The sequence below is a fragment of the Oryctolagus cuniculus genome, chromosome 5 (genome assembly GCF_051225735.1).
Source record: "Oryctolagus cuniculus isolate XC-2025 breed Fujian yellow rabbit chromosome 5, ASM5122573v1, whole genome shotgun sequence".
NCBI lineage: Eukaryota > Metazoa > Chordata > Mammalia > Lagomorpha > Leporidae > Oryctolagus > Oryctolagus cuniculus.
The window spans coordinates 41,872,839-41,897,429 of NC_142871.1; the positions used below are offsets into that span (position 1 = coordinate 41,872,839).

The 24,591-nt window shown below is 37.8% G+C and overlaps 1 protein-coding gene across 5 annotated transcripts in view; it reads left to right on the forward strand.

The window, feature by feature from the left end:
* Window positions 1-284: 284 nt before the first annotated feature.
* Window positions 285-24,591, forward strand: part of LOC100349505 (protein LEG1 homolog) — an 80,261-nt gene continuing 55,954 nt past the window's right edge. For 2 of the 5 annotated variants that reach the window (XM_089332717.1, XM_089332712.1), the window contains exon 1: window positions 1,697-2,050. The gene's annotated coding sequence lies outside the window, so the exon portion shown is untranslated. Of the gene's footprint in view, window positions 408-1,689; window positions 2,051-24,591 lie in introns of those variants that run through there. The other 3 variants (XM_089332713.1, XM_089332716.1, XM_089332714.1) reach the window with 3 other exon arrangements.

A 24,591-nucleotide genomic window follows, 5' to 3' on the forward strand; every position in this document is an offset into this window, starting at 1 on the left:
CCTCAGTAATCAACCTAGGCTCTTGTCATGAGCTGCCAAGGCTATGGAAGCCCCCTGAGTTCACTGACTCTGATAACTTTTAGACAAGGCCATGGTCAAAGTGGAAGTTCTCTCCTCCCTTCAGAGAAAGGTACCTCCTTCTTTGATGACCTGTTCTTTCCACTGGGATCTCACTCGCGGAGATCTTTCATTTAGGTTTTTTTTTTTTTTTTTTTTTTTTTTTTTTTTTTTTCCCCCAGAGTGTCTTGGCTTTCCATGCCTGAAATACTCTCATAGGCTTTTCAGCCAGATCCGCATCAGGCTAACACTTCTCTTTCAGTTCCTGTTTATTTGTTTTCATTCACGTTGGCTTCAATGGCTTTATGTGAGATCCCAACTGTCATTCTCATGACTGGTCCTCTGGCCTGGTAGGTATGATTTTCCTCTCTGGTTCCTTTAAGAATTCATTTGATTTGTTCTCAGCAATTTGATTATAATATGTATTGAGGTGATGTTTGTTGTATTTAACCTGCTTTGGAATCCTTGAGCTCATTATATCAGTAGATTTACAGATTATACAAAACGTGGGATACTTTCTACTACCATTATTTCAAGTCTTTGTTTCTGTCCCACGTTTTATAATTTTTTTCTAGAATTCAAATTGTACATTTACACTTCTTAAATTATTGAATTTAAGATTCAATAATTTAGGGTTATTGAATTTCATTCCTTTATTTTTTTCTTTATACATCAGTTTACCTTCCTCAGTTGTTCTATCTTCAAATTCATTGATTCATTCTTCTCTAATGATCAATAAATTGAGAAATTCTATTCAATTTTTGTCATATGTTACATTTTCTATTCTTTGTTTTTTATATTTTTATGTACTTTCTAAAATTGTTCTTCTCTTCACCCACTATATTAGTATTTTTCTCTAGATATAATAACATTTAAGTTAACCTTTTTAAAGCCATTAAAAACATCAATATCCAAGACATAGACAGCACTTTCCTTTTTGTATAATTTTTTTCTTGGCTCTTAGTGTCATTTCTCTACCTCTTTCAATATTCTATAATGTTCTGCCATATGGTGAATATTGTGTCTAAATGATACTTCGCAATGCTTTGTATTGCATGAAATCTGTACATATTCACACCCATATTGTATATCATCTGATACACTTGATTATGTACATCATATATATTGTAAATTGTATAATATATAAATATGATATATGGAGATTATGCACTTTCCATGATAAAATTGTTTTCCATCATATATACCATATGTGTGGAAATACATATTGATACATATTTTATTCTTTGTGAATTCGACATTATATATTATTTCATGTGTCATGTATTATACATCAGAATTCAAATATCATACCCTGTATTACTTTTTATCCTGATTCGGAACACCTTTAAGTACTTTGAGTGAGGGCCTAGCAAAACAAGCAGATGCCAAGTATTATCTCCCTCAGACTGTGTGACCTTTAAAGATCTTGATTTATGCTGACTTGCAATCCTCTTGGCCTGAAATCCTTGATAGTCAGGAAATAGCTGCCTCTGATTCTCAGCAAATCCTGTTTACTTTGAAAACAATAATTCTTTTTCTTTTCATACACAGATAAGCTCTGTTCAGGAACTCTTCCTCTTAAAAATTTTCCTACATGGTTTTTAAGTCGTAAGTCTATGCCTTTAGAATTCGCAAATACCAAAGAGAAAACACAAATCCTGTTTTACTCTGGTGACTTTTTTTCCTCTCAGGCATTTAGACAATATCCTGGCTTTCTGGGTAGGTTCCAACATCTTACAATTTTTCTCTTTTTTTTCCCCCAAAATTATGTGTTGTTTTAATCGAAGTATTGGTCAGCTACAAGCTGATACATCATTGTAGAAAATGAAAAACCTGTCTTCATTCCGTTTGTTGTTTGTACTGATTGTCCTGATGCTCATATAACATACATGGCTCCCCTCCTGAAAACAAATCTTTTTCACTAGTGGTCGGTTTGAGCTGAAGCTCTGTTTCTTCCCTAAATTTTTGTCCAACTTCACTGCTCTCAATGAAGGTAAGTACTGATCTACATCTGTTTCCCTCATTTATTGTTTCTGATCTATAGTCCTCAGCCAAGAAAGCCTGGTGTATGCACTTCATCCTGTCCTTAACTTACCTCCTCACTATCACTAACAACGTCTTAATAACCAAACCCAAGGGATGCTTTTGTAGACCTATAAAACTTGGAATATCTGAAGCATCTAAGATCTGCAAATCATTCTTTTTTCTGAAATTTACTACCTCCTTAGCTTCTACAGCAGTGTTGTTTTCAGTTGTATCTCTCTGGTTATTCCTTCTCAGGAACATTTTAATGGGCTCCCACTTTCCAGCTTAGCTTTTAAATGCCATCACTCACCAGGCTTCCCTTTGTGACACCCTGCCTTTCTCATTCTAACTCACTTTGCATGTTTGATTTCTTCAATTTTCTTGTGTTTTGCTTCCTCTTCTGTAATGATGACTCCAGTGTGCCAGTTTTCGATATTCATGACTACATTTTTTAAAGTTAAAGTCACAAAGCTACTGCCTCTGGATATATCTCCAGTGAGGTAACTTTGTTTCCAAGAGAATTCATTGTTCTGAGCTTACTCCATCTATTTCAATAGCTTGTATTTCTTGTATTTATGTCCAGTCAGTTGGCTTTCTGATCAGGTAATCAGTCACTTTAGAGATTTGGTATACACACACACACACATTATATATATATATATATATATATATATATATATATATATATAAAATATATATTTATATTTATATATATATTATACCTAATATCCCTCATATACTTCATGTGATGGGTAATTTTATGGTATCACTAGATTAAGGAATATCTAGATACCTAGAAAAGTTTTATGTTGGGTGTGTCTGTGAGGGTGTTTCCAAAGGAGATTAGCATGCAAAGAAGCGTGGACCAGATGGGAAGACTCAGCCTCAATCTAAGTGGCCACTGTCAGTTGGCTGGGGATCTGGAGAGAATCAATGCAGAAGGCAAACTGATATTTTGCTCTGAGAAATGAGACATGCTTGAATCCTGCCTTGGATGATAATTGTGGGTTGTTGTACTCCAGGTCTTAAAGCGATGGCCCCCTTGCTTTCATTATTTGAGAATTATTCCCTTGACTTCCCTGGTTATGAGACCCACATACTCATAATGAATAATGCAAGCATCATGCCAGGGCCACCAGCCTGGAGACAACCTGTTGTTGAAATTCTCAGCTGCCATAATTTAATGACCCTATTACCCTAATAAACCCATTTTATAATCCTATATCTCCCATTGATTCAATTGTGCATTCTGATGTGTTGATCTTCTCTAGAGAATCCAAATACACTCTTCTAGAATTTTGATCATATCAGGAATTAGATTTAGCTCCTTAAACCATTTTAAGTTGATTTTTGTATAAGCTGTAAGGTAGGGGTCTTGTTTCATAATTCTGCATGCAGAGATCCAATTTTTTCAGCATCAATTGTTGAAAAGACTGTCCTTTCTCCAGGTATTGATTTCAGCTCATTGGTCAAAGGTTGATTGGTTGTAGATGTGTGGATTAATTTCTTGGGTTTATATTCTGTTCCTCTGTTTTACATGTCTATTTCTGTGCCAGTACCAGGCAATTTTGATTATAACTCTCCTGTAGCATGTCTTGAGGTCTGGTATTGTGATATCTCCAGTTTTGGTTTTGCTGAGTAAGATTGGTTTAGCTATTTGAGGTGTCTTATGTTTCCACATGAGTTTTTTAAAAAGCTTATTAATTAATTAATTAATTAATTAATTTGAGAGGTGCAGTTACAGTCAGAGGCGGAAACAGAGAGAAAGATCTTCCATCAACTGGTTCACTCCCCAAATGGTCACAACTGCTGGAGCTGGGCTCATCTGTAGCCAGGAGACAGGAGATTCTTCCCAGTCTCCCACTCAAGTACAGAGGCCCAAGCACTTGGACCAAGCTATATTGCTTTCCTAGGTCATTAGCCGAGAACTTGATTGGAAGAGGAGCAGCCAGGACACAGAAACAACATCCTATGGGATCTTAGCGCCAAAGGCGGAGGTTTAGTGTACTACGCCAACATATCAGGCCCTCCATACAACTTTTAAAATCATTTTTCCTAGATTTGAAAAGAATGACATTGGCATTTTCATTGGGATTACATTGGATCTATTTTTTTTATTTTTATTTTTTATTTTTTGACAGGCAGAGTGGACAGTGAGAGAGAGACAGAGAGAAAGGTCTTCCTTGCCATTGGTTCACCCTCCAATGGCCGCCGCGGCCGGCGCGCTGCGGCCGGCGCACCACACTGATCTGATGGCAGGAGCCAGGTACTTATCCTGGTCTCCCATGGGGTGCAGGGCCCAACACTTGGGCCATCCTCCACGGCACTCCCTGGCCACAGCAGAGAACTGGCCTGGAAGAGGGGCAACCGGGACAGAATCCGGCACCCCAACTAGGACTAGAACCCAGTGTGCTGGCGCCACAAGGTGGAGGATTAGCCTAGTGAGCCACGGCACCGGCCAGGATTACATTGGATCTATAATGCTTTTGATAGTATGGACATTTTGATGGCATTAATTGTTCCAACCCACAAACATGGAAGTTTTTCTTGTCAATTTTTTGTGTCTAATATTTCTTTCTTTAATGTTTTGTAATTTCCGTTGTATGGTATTACAGGTTTTTTGTAGCTATTGTGAATCTAAGCCTTGGCATTGTCTGTGTATACAAATGCTATTCATTTTTGTGTGTTGATTTTATATCCTGCAACTTTACCAAACTTTATTATGCCTTCCAATTGTCCCATAGTGAAGACTTTTGGTTACCCTGTATGTAGAATCACGTCATCTACAAACAGGGATAATTTGACCTCCTCCTTCCGCATTTGTATCCCTTTGATTTCTTCTCCTTGCCCAATGGCTCTGGCTAAAACTTCCAGGACTATAGTGAATAGCAATGTTGAAAATAATATCCTTGTCTTGTTCTGGATCATAATTTTGGGGAATGCTTCCTACTTTTCCCCATTCAATATGATACTGGCTGTGTGTTTGTCATATGTTGCCTTAATTGTATCTATGAATGTTCCTTCTCTATTTGCTTAATATTTTTATCATGAAAGTGTGTTGTACTTTTATCAAATGTATTCTCCGCATTTGTTAAGATAATAATATGGTTTTTATTCTTCCATTTGCTAATATGATGTGTCACATTTATTGGTTTGCTTATGTTGAAACATCTCTGTGTACCAGAGCTATTTCCCATTTGATCCAGATGAATGATATTTCTGATGTGTTGATGCATCTGACTAATTAGCATTTTGTTGAGGATTTTTGCATCTATGTTCATCGAAGACATTGTATCTTTTTCTGTGTTTTTGAATTAAGGTGATGTTGGCCTCTTGGAAGGAGTTTGGAAGGATTTGTTCCCTTTCAAATCTTTTGAATAGCTTGAGAATTGGAATTAGTTCTTTAAAAGTTTGGTAGAATTTGGCCGGCGCCACGGCTCACTAGGCTAATCCTCCACCTTGCAGCACTGGCACACCAGGTTCTAGTCCCGGTCGGAGTGCCGGATTCTGTCCCAGTTGCCCCTCTGCCAGACCAGCTCTCTGCTGTGGCCAGGGAGTGCCGTGGAGGATGGCCCAAGTACTTGGGCCCTGCACCCCATGGGAGACCAGGATAAGTACCTGGCTCCTGCCATCAGATCAGTGTGGTGCACCGGCCGCAGTGTGCCGGCCGCGGTGGCCATTGAAGGGTGAACCAATGGCAAAGGAAGACCTTTCTCTCTATCCCTCTCTCTCACTGTCCACTCTGCCTGTCAAAAAAAAATTTTTAAAAAAGAAGTTTGGTAGAATTCAGTAGTGAACCCATCAGGATCTGGGCTTTTCTTTGTTAGGAGGATCTTTATTACTGATACAATCTGTGATGGAGGTTTTTGACCCCAGAAACATATATATTATAGAAGATTTTTTAAATAAAATAATACACCATAGTTCTATATAATCACTCTCACATTTACAGACACACATATGAATTTATAAAGTACTCAAGGTATTTTCCCAAAGTGTAGTTTTTCTACTGTAACATATTATGAATTGATTTTTCAGGTATGTGATATTTTCCCTCATTATATAGTATCAACTAAATATATCTATATCTGCAGAATGAAGTCAATTTTTGGGAGATGTTCCTGAAAAGATACTTCAACAACTAAATAATTCAACTATCATTAGCTGGATTTGCATCATCTAAAATACTCAGGGGATCTTCCTTTTAGGAAGAATCATACTCTTTTCTAGGATCAATAGAAATGTTCATGTTTACAAATGATCTGTATAGTTTTCAAAATCATGGCAATGTACTGCCTTCATAAGTTTGTCCAATTACACCTAAAAAATATTTGGCTCTTTCTCCAAGATTCTCTCATGCATTTTCCAACTACGCAAAAGAATCCAGGAATCAATGGCAAGTTTTTTGTCCTGACCTTCAAAGTATTTTGTTTCCATAATTCTTGACCTTTCTCTAGCATACCTGAGATATGTGCTGAATTTTGAATCAACTCAACCTAAAACAAAATACATATAGGTTCAGGAAAATGGAAGCATTTAGATAATCACAAATTGACAGACTACTGTGCTGGTGAACAAGACATCACAAAATCAATGTGTTCAAGTGGAAGAAATAAATTTATAACCACGTGACCCCCCCCCCACAAATATCCACATTTGAATCTCTAAGTGCGGTCTTTCAGGCATAATCATAGAACAATATAAATGTTCACCTGCAAGTTCTTAGGTGGGGGTATGGCTTTCCCCCACCAGACTTTGTGCATAGCCAATGCATTACAGTATCCTGAGTGAAGTGTAGTCAAGAATTGAGTTCATGCCACACTCTAGGCCAATCACGCTTTTCCAAAACCTGTACTCAAAACACATTTGCCTTCATTCTGAGGCTTCCTTATCAAGATCCTAGTTGGAAAGCTTGTCTGGAATCATGTTTATGTGAAAGTTCATGTAACAATTTTACTGGATTATGCGATATCCAGATATTTGGTTTAACATTATTTATTGGTGTGTCTGTGAGGGTATTTTTGGATGAGAGAAGCATTAGATTGAAGTGGTAGATGAATTGATATTTTATACACACACACACACACACACATAGACAAGAAGACAAGAAAAGGGTTTTTTATGGGAATTAGCAACTGAGAAATCTTGTAATGGTAGTCGTTGAAATGCTGCCAGCTTGTGTGGCTCAGTATAAACCTGAAGGTCTCAGAATCAGCGGATCCAAGACTATAACTCTCAGTTTGAAGGCAAAAACCTGAATCTCATCAAGGGGATCACTGATGTAAGTCTTGAGTCCAAATAGCAGTACAGGGGCCAGCACCGTGGCGCAGCAAGTTAACGCCCTGGCCTGAAGCTCCGGCAACCCTTATGGGCTCCAGTTCGAGTCCCAGCTGCTCCACTTCCTATCCAGCTCTCTGCTATGGCCTGGGAGGGCAGTGGAAGATGGCATAAGTCCTTGGGCCTCTGCACCCACGTGGGAGACCTGGAAGAAGCTCCTGGCTTCTGGCTCCTGGGTTTGGATTGGTGCAGCTCCAGCCATTGCGGCCAATCGGGGAGTGAACCTTTAGCCAATAGATTGTGCCCACCCACATTGAAAGCACATCTTCCCCAACCAGTCAATTCAGAATCTCATGTTAATCTAATTTGGAAACAGCTGCACAGACCACGACCAATAATGTAACTCAGCCAAGTTGGCATCTAAAATTAACGAAGACAAGTCCACTCTTGTCAACTAAGAGCTCATGTACATCTTTACTACAAAGCTACATTATGAAATTGAATTAAAAATATCCATAGAACATAAATAGAATAGATTCTCTAGAAGTATACCCATGCTTCTATAGCCAACTGATTTTTGACTAAGGTGCTAAACAGCTTAATTGGTTAAAGAACAGTTTTTTTCAGTAAATTGCGTTGGGAAAAATGGAGATCCACATGCTGAAGAATGAAGCTAGATCCCTATATCTTACCATGTACAAAATTGAATTCAAAGTAGATTGTAAACCTAAATGTAAGGACTGGAACTTTGAAACTACTACAAGAAAACATAGGGGAAACATTTCAAGACATTAAAATGAGCAAGAATTTTTTTGGAGCAGACTCAAAGGCACAGGAAACCAAAAACAAACAAACAAAAAAGAAAGCAAGCAAAAAGATATACAAGAGGAAATTTATCAAATTAGAGGTCTTCTGCACAGAAAATGATACAGTCAAGAGTGAAGGGACAATCTACAGAAAATACTTGCAAGCTAAATAAATGACAAAACATCCATATCCAGAGCATATGGAGAATTCCTACAACTCAATAGCAAAAAAAAATGACAATAGATTTAAATAGATGTTTCTCAAAAGCAGACATACAAGTGGTCAATGATATATGAAAAAATAATTGCTCAAGCTCATTAATCTTTGGGGTAATGCAAGTCAAAACTGTAATAATGCATCATCTCACTCCAATAAGATTGGCTTTTATCAAAAAGGCAAAAGATAATGTGTGTCGGGAAAGTTGTGGAGAAAAGGGAAGACTTGCACACTCTTGGTGATAAGGTAAATTAGTGCATCAATTATGGAAAACAATATGGTTGTTCCTCAAAAACCTAAAATTAGGACAACAATATGACCAAGCAATCCCTTTACTGGGCATATGTCTGAGAGAAGTGAAATCAGGCTGTCAAGGAAACATGTGTCCACACGTGTTATTGCAGTACTATTCACAATGGACAAGTAGAAACAATCTAAATGTCCATCTGGATTACATCCCATTGATTCTGGAGCACAAAGCTCAGAACAGTTAAATACATCATAGAGAATGAGGCAATCCTGCTTTCTGGACTTGTTAGATACAGTAGCTAACTTCAAAGTAATTCCACTCTACTCTCATCCATCCTCATTTCTCACAGCATTTAAATTCTACAAACTTCTTAAAACATATTCTTTCTTGAGAGGTCTTCCATCCACTGGTTCACTCCCCAGTTGGCCGCAATGGCCAGAAATGTGCCAATCGAAAGCCGGGAGTCAGGAGCTTCCTCCAGGTCTCCCATGCGGGTATAGGGACCCAAGCACTTGGGCCATCTTTTACTGCTTTCCCAGGCCATAGCCTGTAAGAAATGTATAGAAAAAAACTCTTGTGTAAAGTATTTTAACACCAGTATAGGGGATTTACCATGAATGGATTTGCTCTGAGTCAGTGACAGAGTGGTGAATGATTGTGAAGAGCTAGAATATTTCTATAACAACTGTAGATTTATGAACACTATACACATAAGCTACTCAATTTATTTAAAATGTCTCTTTCTTCAAATATATTAATCTCAACTTACTGCAAATTATTTACAAACATTTTTAACTTTTTGACTCTTGCAACACTGATCTTAAGACACAAACACATTGTACAGATGTACAAAATTTTTTTTCTTTCTTTATGTGCTTATTCTATAGATTTTTCTGTTTTTTTAATATTTTATTTATTTTTATATTTAAGCTTTTTTTGTCTAAACTAAGACGCAATATTAACCTAGACTCACTAAAGGGCATAATCATCAGTACAGCTGCTTTCCACCTCCACATCTTGTCCCTCTAGAAGATCTTCAGGTGCAATGATGCCCATGAAACTACTATCTGTGATAACAAGTGCCACCTTCTGGACACCTTCTAAAGGACTTGCCTGCGGCTGTTTTACAAGTATAAGGAGTAAACTCTGAAACAGCAGTAAAACGTTGAGTACTTAGCTCTCCTCATTCTTACTGTGCACACACACCATTTCCAACAAGCATTTGTTATCATTGTCCTGTGTGTCAGCTTGTTTAGTTTTCCATTTGTATAGCATTGTTGCACCCCAAGCTGGCAAATCAAGGAATAGTTTTCTCAAATTGTTCAAAGCATCAAGAATATAGTCTTAAAGAGTTCCATTTCTGGCTCTTTGTTTGCAAGTAGCCAGACATGATCCTGTGACCTCTTCTCGTGGCAGTATGAGGATTTTCCCTGCTTCTATTTTGTGCTGTCTGTGCATTTCCATATTCCATATCTTTCTGTTTCTTGATGTACTTAGTTTGGATAGGGTACTGCCTCCACTAGATCCTGAGTAGGTATACAATAGCTAAGATTTTTGAGACTTTGCATCTATCAATAATTTTTATTATTTTATTATTACCCATGACATATCTCAGATAAGAACAGAAACCAAGGCTGTTAGTTTTTACATTTTAAAAGTCATGTCTCCAACAATTTTAACTTCACCTTTGTTGTTGAGAAGTCTGAAACAGTTTTGATGCCTGATCCTTTTTGAATGACACTTTAGTCATTTTTTTGTTTGTTTGTTTGCCATGTGTTTTTCTGTCTCTTATAGGCTCGAGGTTTTCCTCCAGTGTCTGGCAATGCCTGGATGTCAGTTTAAATAAGAGCATGGAGAATCCCCAAGTGGTTGAGTGGGATGTTTCTACAATGAGCACTTCTCTAGGATATCCTAGCTGGGTTGTTATACAATACTTTATGGGCTACTTTAAAGCAATAATTGTTAATCTTTTCTCTCGAGCTCACCCAGTTTTCTAGGACAGATGTGTTCAGTTGTCTCTTCCTTATTGTCTGGCTCTTGATGTTCTTAAAGTCAAGTAGAAGAAGGAAGGAGAAAGGAAAAGGGCTGTTTGCAAACAGTGAGTTATGTTCACCTACATCCCCTGTTTTCAAGCATGTGTCCCTATTTTCTAGTGTGATTTTCCAGTGTAAGGAGTGGCAGGTACCCAGCTTTTAAAGTCTGGGAGGTAATCTGTGTGTGTGACTGCATTTTATCAGATTTCAATCCCCCTTATTTTAGCAAGAGGATATCACATTCTTAAATTGGGGGTAAGAGGGACTTTACAAATCATTTCAACATTATTTCTCAGTGTTCCTCTCTTAGAATTCTGTTTTGATTCTATTAAATCATTTGAAATTATACTTTTTGGTTTCCAACTTCTAAAATTTTTTTATTGCATTCTTGTTCTCTTTATTTTTTCTTCCTGGCATTTCATCACAGTTTTGGTAGGTTACCAAAGTAGAAGTATTATATTAATATTGGAATTTTTACTGAAAGTCGTTAGTCTAGAAAACCTCCATGTTGTTTTTAAATTGGAATTTCTTCAGAATCTTATTGGTTTACTATGAATAAATTCATATATAGATTCACTTTTGGTAAAGGTTAAAAATATGAGTTTTCTACTCATTCACTTCACTGCAAAGTTAGGTGCTAGTTTTTGAGTCAACTTGAATCCTTCTTAAGGATATTTTTCAAATTTGAAAAATATCTTTTCATGATTATTATAAAGGATGATTTCAAATACTTGTGTATTTGTACTTTGCAGTTCTACATGTTAATGACACCACTGTTTAGCAACTTCTGTGAATTCATTTTGCGAGACCTTATGTTATTTATTATTCCTTGCAATAAAATCATAAATTAGGATCTTTTGCTTTGCAGTGTTACACATGAGTCTTGTATCTTACTTCACTTGACCTGGAATCCAATGAAACACTCCATTATCTTGTTTTTTAATATAACAATAATAATGTTTGCCACATAGGATAATCTCAATAATTAATTGCGATACCTACACATCATGTTAAACATACAATATCTACACATCATGTAGCAGCTCTGTCATTTGCCAGCTGGGTGAATTTGGGCAATTTTTTTTAGTGCCCTGTGTGTTTCAGTTACTTACTGTTACTACTGTAATGGAGATTATTTAAGGTTATTTTGAGGAGTAAATGAAAACATAAATAAAAAAGCATCTAAGAATTCAACATGCTGTAGGCATTCAGAAAATAAACAGCAACTGTCACAATAATTATACATAGAGATGGATGCATGCCCTATTGTTTGCATAGTCAGATCCTCTGTGATGAGCCAGGACAAACTGTAAATTTTTGTTGACTCAAAAAACACACAGGAGATTGCCTGGTTGCTGGAGACAATGGAGGCAGTGCAGCAGAAACCTTCCTGAGTCTCTTCCCCAATCACACATTTGTCAAATGCTTATACAAAATGAATCCTTGAATTTTACTTGAAGACAGATAATGTGGAAGAAGCAAAATAATTCTGATTTAAAAGAGAAAATTCAACCAGTACCAGTGCCCTAGTCCCACTGGTATCCATGTTTTCCTAGAAAGCTAAAGTAGAATAAGAAAAACTGCAGGTGAAGACTGTGGAGTGAAGTCCACTACCAGAGAAATGTGGGATGGAGTGACCGCCAGAAAGATTGTTGTTTCCAGATAATTATCAATCATTTTAATAAAATATAGCTTTCAAAACATGCATATATAATGATTTCTTGCTTTTTCATACACGCAGCCTTAATAAATACAATTTAAACTTTCTCTAAAGGTGATTGCTTATGCCAACAGACATAGTTACTAGCTACAAAATTCTTCAAATTTTTAGTCATAGTCTAAAATAACTTGATCCTCAAAGAATTGGTATAGTATATTAATGAATACATGAAGAAAATCAGCAACCTCATTTATTCCATGTCAGTGACTATTTCTAACAATATCAAAATTCTAGAAGATTAAAAATATCAGTCATTTAATATGCATATATTCCTCTACTAGACTATACATCAAACAACTAGTGACTTGGCTTTAGTTTTATACTATTTTTCATTCAAATATATGTATTAAGGAGAGTTGGGGGCACCCAAGAAGCTAATGAATAGAACATATCATCATTGTAAAGCATGTTAAAATGATTTTTTCAATGATAAAATGAAAGTGAAAAATAAAGTCAAAATAATCAACAAAGCACACAATGTGTAAATTGTTGAAGCAGTGTGGGTGTGGTGATGATTAAAGTTTTGAGAGGAAAGGAAAGAAACAGATTACGATTGTTCATATTTAACCACAAGTGCTTGATCCTCTGCAGCCATATAGGAGATCCAGAAGAATCTCCTGGCTCTTGGCTTTGATTCAGCTCAGCTCTGGCCATTGCGGCTATCTGGGAAGTGAACCAGTGGATGAAAGACTTTCTTTCTCTCTCTGTCTCTGCCTTTCTATAACTGTGCCTTTCAAATATATAGTTAAATATTTTTAAAAAAGAAAAGAAAAATAAAATAGTGGCTAATATTTATGGATCATGTACTTACTGCAATTAGCATTTTGCATGGCAAATTTGAAAGTAACTATCACATCCTATTGATAAAATGTATATATATATAAAAATGATTATTAAATATATTAGCCTAAATTAAAATTAAAATATAATGGATGTCTAAAGAGGAATGAATATATTCTATATTAAATTTTAAAAATCATGTCACCAGCCGGCGACGCAGCTCACTAGGCTAATCCTCCGCCTGCGGTGCTGGCACCCCAGTTTCTAGTCCCGGTCGGGGCGCCAGATTCTGTCCCAGTTGCTCCTCTTCCAGTCCAGCTCTCTGCTGTGGCCCGGGAGTGCAGTGGAGCATGGGCCAAGTCCTTGGGCCCTGCACCACCGGCATGGGAGACCAGGAGAGGCACCTGGCTCCTGGCTTCAGATCAGCGGGGCGCGCCAGCCGCAGCGGCCATTGGAGGGTGAACCAATGGAAAAAAAAAAAAAGGAAGACCTTTCTCTCTGTTTCTTTCTCTCACTGTCCACTCTGCCTGTCAAAAATTTTTTAAAAAAAAACCATGTCACCATCGCTTAGGGTAACACTAGTTGCTTTAACAAGTAAATTCCTGGGGCCCATGCGGTAACACAGCAGGTTAACCCACAGCCTGCAGTGCTGGCATCCTATATGGGCACTGTTTCAAGTCCTGGCTGTTTCACTTCTGATACAGCTCCCTGCTATATTCCACTTGAGAAAGAAACAAAAGATTACCTGTGTATCTGTCTCTTCTGCCCCTACCCATGTGAGAGACCCGCATGAAACTCTTGGCTCCAAGCTTCAACCTAGACCAGCCCTGGCGATTGTGGCCATTTGGGAGTGAACCAGCAATGAAAGATCTCTCCTTTCTCTCTCTCTCTCCCTCTCTCTCTCTCTCTCTTATTTTCCCTAACTCTACCTTTCAAATAAATAAATAAATCTTTTAAAAAAAGCCAAACTCCTAAATTTAAATGGATTAACATAATAGAATTATATTATTACATTTATCATTCACATCAATGTTCCGCATAGTTATCAAATGTCAGAAGACTTTTCTTCATGATTATTTAGGGACTCTTAATCCTTCCACCTGTGGCTGATTGCTCCCCAGTGTCTTTCCATTCTCTCATTTACCAAACAGAAATAATTAGTAAGCTTAAACATGGCACTATTTCTTTTTAAATGCCAAAGAACAAAAGTAATAAACATCATTTTATGTCACATATCTCATATAAAAACTATTCACCGGAATTACTTGATTGGAGTAGAGGGAGGGGTAGTGGATAGGAAGATCAAGGATATTTTATTCTTATCTATACCACTCATAAAGAGCATAAAATTCAGTGATCTGCTGTAATTTTTATCAGATTTAACAATTGCTTTCTAATCCTAGATGTTATAAATAAGCTCTTGATCCCAAAATTGAATGGAAAGTTAGAATTATTTCATTGAGTCTGGGAAATAGCAGATGTCTAAATTGTCAGAGTCTCCTTCAACTGAAATTTGTCATTGGATGTTGCAGTGGTTTTGAATTCCTCCCACAAGTAATAAAGTGAATCTGAAGTGTAATTAAACAAGATATCTGCTTTTCTAGCATCATCTAGTGGCTTCACACTCCCACTGATGCTCAGGTTTCAGGCACAAAGCCAACTTCCTGGACAGATGTTTGGAATTAACTGAAGCTATAGGGGAAATAATAAGTAGAAAATGATTAATTAAAATGTTTTTAAACCCAGTGTGTTCAATTAACATTTTGATGAAGTCTTAGCATAGCATCAACTATTTCTTGACATCAGAATTGTTATAATTTTACATTACTCTGAAAGTATACTAAACTGTATTGCATTTAAAGCCTTTCAGTACTGTTAATATGTTTATAAGCTTCAGATTGGGAGTTATTTTCCATTTATGTGTCTTAATTTAAGTTCTTTTATATATATATAAAATTTGTTTCCTGCTGATGCAGACCCTGGGTAACAGGTGATGGTTGAAGTAGTTGGGTACATTCTACTCTTATGAGAGACCCGGATGAACTTCCCAGATCCTGGCTTCAACATTGTATCATGTTTATGGCTGAATATTATTCCCATGGTATATGTGCCATTTTCTTTATCTGTTCATCACTTGATGAACACTTAGGTTGTTCTTTGACACATCGATCTCATTTACTTTGGCTATTGTAATGGCTAATTTTGAATGTTAGCTTAAATGAACTGATGTATGCCTAGAAAATTGGCACTAAGGAGTGGATCTCCGTTACAGTAACTGAGACCGTATCTATAGATAACTGGTCTAAAGCAGGTGACCCACTGCATGGGAAGCACAAATGATGTCTCACCTATCCCTTGACCAAAGATGACCAAGCAGTCAGACTCAACCACTTCCCTGCCCTAAAGAAATAAGCAGAAACTACTTTGTAAAAAAAAGAATCAAGTGGCCATTTTAATGGCTGACTGATCTATGTTTCATTCCAATAGTGAAAAACATACTCCTAGAAGGAGTCTTAAATTGCTAATGAGGTATATAATGAGGTATATAATGTTAGGGCATTTTATACAAATTGCATCTGTATGGACAAATACCCATCTCAAACATGATGTTGGACCCATTCATTGGTACACAGGGCTTCCCTGACCTAGATGTAATCTGATGTAAGTGTCTACCTCAGCCTCTGGACACAAAGCTCGTTCTTGCAGACATATGCACTGACTCCTTAAGTATGAAATTTATTTTGTCAATAAGTCTCTCTTTTTGCTGGCTTTTCTCTGTGTCCCATCCCTGAATTCTTTCTTGTGTTGGCAACCAGAGCATAGAATCCTTAGTCCCCTAAGATCTTTGGCAAGCCAGGCAGAGGTGAAAGCCCACGGGAGACAAAAGTCCACCTGAAAATCTGGCACAGAATCTTTCTCTAAAGTCTTGCTTCTCTCACTCTCACTCTCGCGCTGCTTTTATATTCTTATTTTCTCATATTTGATAACAGGGACAAGACTGAGAGCAAAAATCATACCAATGCAGGAAAAAAACAGTCCAAACAATAGGCTCACATGATAGCACTTTCTGTAACCAATGCCCTGTGACCCCACAGTCAATCTAGAAGGAATTCAAATATGGGTGAGAAAAAAATACCTGAGACAGGGGTCAGCATTGTGGCATAGCAAGTAAAGCCACCAGCTATGCCGGTATTCCATGTGGGCGCCAGTTCATATCCTGGCTGCTCCACTTTCATTGCAGTTCCCTGCTAATGGCCAGGGAAAAGAAACAGAAGATGGCCCATGTGCTTGGGCCCCTGCCACCCACATGGGAGACCCAGATGAAGCTCCTGGCTCCTGGATTCAGTGTGGCTCAGTCCTGGTTGTTGCAGCCACTTGGGAACTGATTCAATGGAAGTAAGTCCTCTCTCTTTGTTTTTCCCTCTAAGCTGATTCAATGGAAGTAAGTCCTCTCTCTTTGTTTTTCCCTCTAAGTTTCTGTAATTCTGACTTTAAATAAAAAAATCTTTAAAAATATAAAATAAAACCCAGAGAGAATGTTTCAAATTTGAGAATACAGGATATTGGTAGAAAGAATGTTCTCAACTGAGAGGCCTACTCAGCACATATCCTCTAAGCAAACCAGAAGAACACTAGAAATGGGATTGCTCTCAACTCTCATGGGAGAGGAAGACTCCCAATTCACTTATGTCCCTGTCTGAGGAGTGAAGAGGCACTGGAATTCAAACAACTCCCACAACGCATGTGAACATCTCATTCCTTCAGCCCTAGGTTATCTTGGGTGTCAGATGCCATGTCCTTGTGTTCACCTCTCAAGAACTAAACTTATCCCTTACCTGACTTTACAGGAAGTGACAGGGCAGGCCTCATACACCAGCAAATACACTGGGTATTTGAACATATTAGTAGATGGCTCAGTATCCCATCCCCAACATTACTGGGTCTTATATATTATGTTTGCCCTTTTTTATTGAGAAAATTATTATACTGCCCTTCAATGTGTACTTTATCCTGAACCCCCATAACTAATTGTGTATATAATCACTAGACAATGACTAATAAACTTCATAGCTCCCCTTGCTAGCTATTCTCCCACAGTAACAGTGTCCCTGCTTGCAAACACCTGCTGGTATCCACTTTAATCAGTTCATCAATCTTTCTAATTCTGTCAGTTGTTGGCTTTGTCCCGGGAGCCGAGTAGAATCTGAGGACCTTGGGCTTTTAGTTTTGTCCATTTCAGTAGAGAATGTTGTCCAACTATCGGCTCAGTGTTCAGGCTTGTCCTCTACCATGTATACTAAAACTGTAAATGATGGGATCCAGAGAAAGCCTTGTCCAGCAGACCTTGACTGGAATATTTGAAACCATGCTAACTAAAGCTGTTGATCAAATCAGTGAACTCGCAGGAAAAGCCAGTCTTTGCTTCAAAAGTTAAAACCCCAGAAAATTATACCTAATAAGCTTAAGCCAGTTTTATTTTAGCCACACATTGCAATTCATAAGTGACACCTGGGAAACAGACAACGGTGAAAATGACTTAGATATCTATTTTACAGAAAATATCTCCATCTAGTGGGGAAACAATAAAGACTACTACACCTTGATTCTTCATATTGTGGCTTGTTAATAACACACAGAAAAAAAGTCTGGAAATAGGAATAACTACTATGATTCTTTATAATCTTATAGGTAACCACACCAGGATAAATACTTCCTTTCTACTTATCCAATCACTTTAGAACAATTTGAAATTTCACTACTCACAGTGAGCATTCTCCTTCAGACTTCAATCCTTATTGCCTTAGTGAGAATTTCCCTGGACCTACCCAACTACTACAACCCATAGGGATCATAGAATTTCTCTTTTCTGGAAAAGAACACTTCCATTTAAACACCACACAAGTACAACTATATTCAGAGGCCCACATATAGCGTTTCTCTCAAGGGAAGTAATTACTGTTTTCTGTGCAGATGAAAACTCTACATAACTTTACCCTTTTCGCGGTCAGGTGCCTACAAATCAGTGGCAGAATTCCATGATACATTAAAAATAGAGGTAGATCAACTGATATCAAGTCAAGTCTAAACCAGGGAACTATCTTAACCACAGCCCCGAGGTCATGAAGCAAGAGATCCAAGTTAAGGAGCCCAGATTTCATTCCAGGCCTAGAAGATTGACAACAGACAATCATATATTCACCTGTAATGGTCTTGGCAACGCTATCTTCTGTTCTATCTTCTGATCCACAAAAATATCCCTTCTCAAATGATCCATTAAAAATATTTCCATTCTCATGAAAGAATCATGTAAGGCAAGAGTAGGGGCCTTTGAGGCCCCCAAAAGGCCATCAATTCTCCAGCCGAAGTGGTCTTTTGAAATAGGAGATTCCTCAGTTTCCTGATGGCAGAACAAAGTGTAACATGTGCTTAGATGATCAACCCATGCTGTCCATATACCAACACATCTGGAGCCATAGAGACAAGTCTCAACATTGTAAAAGACAATACAAAACTGTTGGAAAGGATAAAAATGGGCTGTCAAAAATTCTCAATCTCTCCTCAGATCCATATTTGGACCCTGGTTAAGCTCACTTTTATGTTATTACAGTGGTAATATGTTATTATCCAGTCCATATTTCATTCAAAGTGTTGTATGATGTATTTTTCAGATTCCAACAATTCCATGTTAAGATGGTAATTCTAAGAAAGTTCCAACAGATCCCAGCTTATGGGGAGGCCAGTGTTCTTCAAATAGACACCATGGACTGAGACAGAAAAGAATTTTCTTCCTCCATAAACAGATAAAACATTCATCCTTAAGCTACTGATGAACATTTCTAGGCTTTTTAAAAAAAATTTTTTGTAATCTATTTGTTTGAAAGGCAGAATTACAGAGCGGTAGAGGCAGAAGACAGAGGAGAGAGAGGGAGGAGAGAGACAGAGAGACAGAGAGAGAGAGAGAGAGATTTTCCATCTACTGGTTTACACTCAAATGGGTACAGTGGTCAGAGCTGGACCAATTCAAAGCCAGGAGCCAGGAGCTTCTTCTGGATCTCCCATGTAGGTACAAGGGCCCAAGGACTTAGACCATCTTCTACTGCTTTCCCAGGCCATATCAGAGAGCTGGGTCAGAAGTGGAGCAACCAGGACTCAAACCGACACCCATATAGGATGCTGGTACTATAGGTGGTGGCTTTACCCACTACACCACAGCATCAGCCCCTCTAGACTTTAGTAATAGAATAATTCTCAAAAGGTTTTTCGTCCCAGACTAAATATGGACAACAGTTCTGTCCAGCCTGAAGAAGGTACAGAAAATGAGACCATGTGATAATGAGGCCAGAACTCTATGAGGTAGGAAGATGAGGCAGGATAGATACATAACTGACCCATGGCAAGTGACCTATTTATGTGGCAAGCATGAATGCTGTCAAAACTATCTTACATGGGTACATGGGCCCAAGGACTCGAGCCATCTTCTACTGCTTTCCCAGGTCATAGCAGAAAGCTGGATTGGAAGAGGAAACCTGTGCCCATATGGGATGCTGGTGCCGCAGGCGGAGGATTAACCTACTGCGCCACGGTGCCAGAGAGGACTTAAGATGCTAATGAAACATACAATGGATTTTAGTGCATGTTATCCTAATTGTGTCTGCACAAATACTCACCCCCTTTTGTTAAAGAATGCAGTACAGAGTGCTACCTTGAACTGAAGACACCTGATATAGGAAATCTACCTCAAGTCCTGGTTCTGCAGCTCATTCCCTAGTGCACCCTCACCCCTTAAATGTGGAGTTTGCTTTGTCAATAAATTCTGTCATCCTATTGACATTTGTCTGCATCCTCTCCTTGAATTATTTCTTGTGTCAGTGATAAGAAGTTGGAATTCTTGTATCCCAAACATAACTATACCTGAAAATACTGAAGTGCCTTTGGAACTAGTTAATGGAAAATGTTTGAAGAATTTTAAGGGGCAGGCTAAAAACAAAAACAAAGAAACTAGAATGCTATAAGTAAAGCATTGCAAGAAATTCTGGTGAAGGTTCAAAAGATAAGAAAACTAGTGAACTGGTATTAACTGGAAATGAAGGCTCTATTGCAAACTATACTAAAGGCCACCTCTGCTCTATCATGGCAAAGAAACAGCCTACATTGAGCCTATGTCCTAAGATCTTGTGGAAGGCTGAAATTAGAGGCTATGTACTATCTGTCTTCAGAGGAGATTTTAAAACAACAAAGATTTCAGGCTTCAGCATGAGTATTATTGATCACATTTACTTAGCTCTACAGTGAGAATACGGACCAAAAAGAAAGCAGAACAGAAAGATCTGGAAATTTCACAGCCTGACCAAAGAAAGATTATAGAAAGCAAAGGTAGAGCCAAGAAGATTGTAGTTGAGCTACATATTGCTAAAGAGATTAGCATAGAAAAATAAGCCAAGTGCTTTACATTGAGATAATAGGTAATATGCTCAAGGGTATTCCAGAAATTATCCAAACTACCCTTCCCATCACAGACCTAGAGCTTTAGAGGTGCACATTTATTTAGAGACCTATAAGGACAGATTGTGTCATGGAACATCAGAGTGGTCTCCATTGGCTCTCCCAGGATGTCCTCAGGATTCACTTCCATCGGTTAGTCAGCAAATTACCTTAACTATAGCCATGGTATAAAGGAGTCACAGGTACAGCTTGTCCTGATAGCAAATCTTGGCTGCATTTACATGATACTGATTTTACAGTCATGAAGAATGTAAGTTATGGGATTGTGGTGGTTTCCACCAGGATTTCAGAGAAAGTTTTTGGGTTTCTGCAGAGATTCCCCCAGTGGAATAAGGCCTACTGGTATACAGAGATGCAGAGCGAAAAGCAAATGCCATGCGTATCTTGGAAAATACCACACATTAACCTCAGAGAGCATCCATGTGGGTTACAACAGTTAGACATAGGGGCCATTGTGCCCAAAGTTGCTGCACTTGTAGCTTTAAAAAGCTGAATGTCTGCTGCGCTGAGTTTTTGTCTCGCTGTGAGCTGATTACTCATTTCTACTTGCCTTTTGGATTAAAAGCCTTAACCTTATGCCTATTCTACCGTTGCATCTTGAATGTGTAAAACTTGTTTGATTTGTGTAGAGACCCACAGCTGAAGTAGTTTGCCTTGAGTCTCAAGTGAGACTTCGGACTTTGTCTTTTGAGCAATTCTGGAATAGTTAAGATTTTGAAACTTAAGGCAATTTGTTACTCAGGATGGTAGTATTGGTTAGTGGCAGAACCCTTAAGAATTGGGGACTTAGGTCCTTAGGTTACTGGTAACTTGCTTTTTGAAGGCAGTTCTTTTGCAAACTTCTGAGTTCTCATGAGAGGGTAGTTCTAAAAGAAGCAAGCAAGGGGCCGGTGCTGCAGCTCACTAGGCTAATCCTCCGCCTGCAGCGCCAGCACCCCAGATTCTAGTCCTGGTTGGGCGCCGGATTCTGTCCCGATTATTCCTCTTCCAGTCCAGCTCTCTGCTCTGGCCCAGGAGTGCAGTGGAGGATGGCCCAGGTCCTTGGGCCCTGCACTCACGTGGGAGACCAAGAGGAAGCACCTGGCTCCTGGCTTCAGACGGTGCAGCGCGCCGGCCACAAGGCGCCAGTCATAGTGGCTACTTGGGGGGTGAACCAATGGCAAAAGGAAGACCTTTCTTTTTGTCTCTCTCTCACTGTCTAACTCTGCCTGTCAAAAAAAAAAAAAAAAAAAAAAAAAAAAAAAAAAAAAAAAAAAGGAGCAAGCAAGGCCCCATCCAATTCTGTCTACTATTGGTTCAAGATATATTCACTTGTGTGCTCCCACACACTGTTCTGCCATTGCTATCTGCACTATGAGGTGTTACAGCCAAGGGGCAGTCTTCACTGTGCCTGAACTAAGCTGTTTGGAGTTTAAAGCTCCAAAATTTGACATAAATAATTATTTTTCTTCATAAGTAGACTGAGTCAGGTATTTTGTTATAATGTTGGAAAGATGACTAAGCCACCTATAAATCCAACAGTAGGATTGCTGAGGTAGTATTGCAGTTCTATTTTAACAACATTCTGTAAGTCGTCTCTTTTCTCCAAATTCACTAGGACTTGATTCTTTTTCTTTTTTCTTTTTTTTTTTCTTCTTTTGGTTGGTTGTAATAGCTTTTCTATCTAGAGTGATGATTAGTGATGATGACTCTTATTTCATATACCTGTTGGCCATTTGTATATCTTCTTTGGGGAAATATCAAACTATGTCTATTGCTCATTTTTTAATTGGATTATTTGGATCTTTTTCTATTGAGGGCTCTCAGTTGCTAAGAATCATATGTTTTTCAGAGTATTAACCCTTTCTCAAATTATGTCCTGAAGCATATTTGTCATTTCACAGTGTTAGGTATTACAACTTAGTCTTTTATATATTGTGTATTGGTATTATACATGGTGAGAGATAATGATCTAGTTTCATGAATATACAATTTTACTAGGAACATTTATTGAAGAGGTGGACCTTTCCACAATGTATGCTATTAGTATCTTTCTTTTAAAAAAGATTTTATTTATTTATTTGAGAGGTAAAGTTACAGACAGAGAAAGGAAGAGACAGAGAGAAAGGTCATCCGTCCACTCCTGAAATGGCCACAACAGCTGGAGCTGGGCCGATCTGAAACCAGGAGTCAGGAGCTTCTTCCAGGTCTCCAACATGGGTTCAGGGGCCTAAGCACTTGGTCCATCTTCTACTGCTTTCCCAAGCCCTAGTAGAGAGCTGGATCAGAAGAGGAGCAGCCAGGACATTAACTGGGGCCCATACAGATTGCCAACTCCACAATATGCTGCCACACCACAGCGAGGGCCCCGCTATTAGCAACTTTGTCAAAGTTCATTTACATTTAAATGTGTGGGCTGTTTGAGCCTCTGTTTTGTTTCACTGATCTATGTGTCTGTATTTATGCCAAGACTATGCAGTTTTGCTTACTATAGCTTTGAACTGTACTATGAAATATGGTAGTATAATATCTCCTGTTTTGTTCTTTTTGTCAAGATTATTTTCATGATTAGGGATTATTTTGTGGTTGACAATGAATCATAGAATCATTTCTATGTGCTTTTTTGAAGAATGCCAGTAGTGTTTTGATAGATTATATTAACCTGTATATCACTTTGGGTCATATGGACGTTTTAACAATATTGATATTACCAACTCATAAATAAAATATCTTTCCATTTTTTGTGTCATCCTCAGTTTTTTTTTTCACTAATGTTTTATAATTTTAACTGTAAAGGTCTTCTACCTCTTGCATTTAATGCTAGGTAGCTTTTGTAAGTATTGTGCATGAAATTGTTTTCCTAATTTCTTTCAGATACTTTTTATTGGTATATTACAATGCTACTAATTTTTGTTTGCTGACTTTGTGCCCTGCAATTTCACTGAATTCATTCTAATATTTTTAATTATAGCTTTAGGTTTTCATCTTTGCTGTTTTTCCATGTATAAAATTGTGTCACCTGTTAACAGTGATATTATGACTACCTCCTTGCTAATTTGTATACCCTTTATTTATTACTCTGGCCTGATTTTTCTGGTTAGGAATTCCAGTACCAAATTGAATAAAAGTGGTGAAAGAGAGCATCTTTGCCTTCTCATAAAGAGAAATCCTTCAGCTTTTTGCCATTCAGTATAGTATTAGCTGTTGTCTTCCTATGCATGTCCTTTATTACCTTGAGGTCCATTGCCTCCTTCTGTACTTAGCATGTTCAGAATTTTTGTCATGAAAGAGTATTGAATTTTATGAAATTCTTTTTCTATGTATTAACATTTTGTCTTTCAATCTGTTGATGCTGTGTATCAAGCTTATTGATTTGCATATGGTGAAGCATTCTTGTATTCTAGCATGAATACCATTTGATGATGGTGAATAACTTTTTAATGTGCCATTGGATGGGATTTGCCAATGTTTCATGATGGATATATTTAATCTATGGTCATCAAGATATCTTTCCCTTTCTCTTATGTCCTTGCCTAATTTTGATATCAAGATAGTAATGGCCTTATAGAATGAGTTTGAAAAAATTTCATCCTCTCCAATTTTTTGAATAATTTGAGAATTGTTAGTTTTTCTTTAAATGTAGAATTCAGCTAGGGAGCAGTCAAGTCTAGGATTTTTCTCTGATGGGATAGCTTTTACTCCAAATATAATCTCATTACTTCTTATTGGTTTATTTTGATATTTTATTTATTCATTAATCAATCTTAGTAAGGGGTACATGAATGTGTTCATTTTTTCTAGGTTGTCAAACTTGCTCATGTTTTTGTGTTCATAACAATCTCTAGCAATCCTTTGCATTTCAATGTTGTCACTTGTAATGTATCCTTTCTGTCTATGACTTTACTTATTTGGATCTTCTCTTTTATTTTAGCTGGTCTAGCTAG